Source organism: Pygoscelis adeliae, unplaced genomic scaffold (genome assembly GCF_000699105.1).
Source record: "Pygoscelis adeliae isolate BGI_AS28 unplaced genomic scaffold, ASM69910v1 Scaffold69, whole genome shotgun sequence".
Classification (NCBI taxonomy): domain Eukaryota; kingdom Metazoa; phylum Chordata; class Aves; order Sphenisciformes; family Spheniscidae; genus Pygoscelis; species Pygoscelis adeliae.
In genome coordinates, this window is record NW_008825619.1 from 3,340,769 (window position 1) to 3,342,995 (window position 2,227).

General features: G+C 37.1%; 1 protein-coding gene across 1 annotated transcript in view; it reads right to left on the reverse strand.

Moving 5' to 3' along the window:
* Positions 1 to 2,227, reverse strand: part of KAL1 (Kallmann syndrome 1 sequence) — a 130,176-nt gene that overhangs the window by 123,977 nt on the left and 3,972 nt on the right. The gene's annotated exons all lie outside the window — the stretch shown is intronic.

Consider the following 2,227-nt stretch of genomic DNA (forward strand, 5'->3'; position numbering starts at 1 on the left):
GCCATCAGTACCTCAGCCTTTTCCATGTCCTGTGTAACCAGGTCCCCTGTCTCGTTGAGCAGTGAGCTTCCCCAGTCTTCCTTTTGTCTCTCATGTACTTATAGAAGCCCTTCTTGTTGTCCTTCATGTCCCTGCCTGGATTCAATTCCATCTGGGCTTTAGCTTTCCTAACTTCATCCCTGGATGCTCAATGTTTCTGTATTCCTCCCAGTTTACCAGTCGTTGCTTCTACCCTCTGTATGCTTTCTTTTTGTGTTTTGAGTATTACTAGGAGCTCCTTGTTCATCCACACAGGCCTCCTGGCATTTTTGCCTGACTTCCTATTCCCTGGGATGGACTGCTCTTGAGCTTGGAGGCGGTGATCCTTGAATATTAACCAGCTTTCTTGGGTCCTCCTTCCCTCCAAGGCCTTATCCCACGGGACTCTTCCAAGCAGATCTTTGAAGAAGCCAAAGGCTGCTCTTCTGAAATTGTTCCAAAAATCTTTCCAGCTGTCACAGGAGCTTGGCCCCAACATAAAAATATAACAAAAAAGACCAGAATCCTTTTTATGCAAAATGCTGTACACCAAAAGGACCAGAAAGCACAGCAAGTAAAAGGACAGAAACAGTATGGATTTTGACTCACATGTTCCCATCAGATAGTTTGTGGAAGCTAAAGCCTTCATACAGCAAAGAACATAAATCTGCTTATAACCTAAATGCAAATTCTTCTAACAATGTCAACAGGACATTGTTGCTACTTGTGCTTCAAGCTAAGCACACTTTTCTATGCACTGATGGACCAAATGAATTAAAAAAAAAAAAAACAAAAACAAAAAACACACAGATCTACTCCAAGATCAGTAGGAGAAAAAAAAATTTTGTTATATTGGTCATCTATCTGAGGGCACGTCCTTTCTGTACTTAAAGAGATGAGCACAGCTCACTAACACGGTTCTGTAAAAATACCAATGGCAAGTCACTTCCAAGGACAATTCAGAACCACCTTCCAATTTTTTCTTAAGCTTCTGTTAGCAGGAAAGACAAAAAGACAGAGGATAAGGTAACTAGGCTACAAAACTTGTGTGTTTCAGCCACGCAAGATAAATCACTGCTGCCTTCATTTTGACCATTAAGCATATTTTGAATCTGATACAATGCAAAGAGAAGTCAGTAACACAGATTTGGATTAGATACCTTGGGAAATTCAGGAACTGAAACTAAAGCATTGAACTCGCTTGTTACTCTTGTACCTTAAGAACCAAACTAATGCAAATTATACTTATGCTTTCCCCTCAACTTTTAATCTGAATTTCAGAAACTTTTATATAGTGGGTTGTTTTTTTTTTTTTCATATGAGCTGTACTGCTAAAAATTTCTATTTCTGCATTACCTAGGGAGCTCTGGGGATGATAAATGTAAAGACATATGCACTCCTTTCCACTTGTAAGCTTATTTAGGAGCAATTTAAGAATTTTCGTTCATACAATTTAATTTCAGTATTTTATGAACGTTTATTTTGTCTTATCTTCCCAGCAGATTACAATGCAATCGTTATTTGACTTTATAACACCATTTTAATCTGCCATTACTGTAGAATTTAGCTAAAACTGAGATTTACTAGCGTAAAAATAGTTACCTATGAGCAACATGTCAGGTCCAACCCCTTCAAAAAGAGAGAGACATAAATAGAAGAAATAAAACTTTAGAACAGCTGTAAATAACATATGCTAGTGGGAATACTTTAGTATTATCCTCAATGCTGTATGAGGATTTATTATTTCCATTTACAGATCTAGCCAGCAGTAATGTTAAAACAATATTTTATGTGCTACTTTCAATTTATCCCCCCTTTCTTCTTCATATAAAATGTGACAGAGGTAGCTGATTGCAATAACAGATTAGTAGCAGCTCACCGCTTTGTTTCAGTTATGCTGCTGCTTTCCACTGAACTAGAAAAAGCACTCCTGCTTTTGAATTATATCTGTTACTTGAGACAATAACGCCATAAATGTCCAGATATGTGGCTTTTCTACTTCATAATTTTAATGTCTACAAATGTTTTCATTTTTCTACTGAAAACTATTACCACTTGAATTAAGAAGTAAGTTTAGCAAAACATAAAAGTATTGTTTAGCAACTTCAACTTCATACAAACTAACACGATGTGAATGATCTTTCATTGTACAAGGTGAAAGAGCAAATTCTACAGGCTTCCTTTGAACAACAGGGTATCAGAGGAAGCA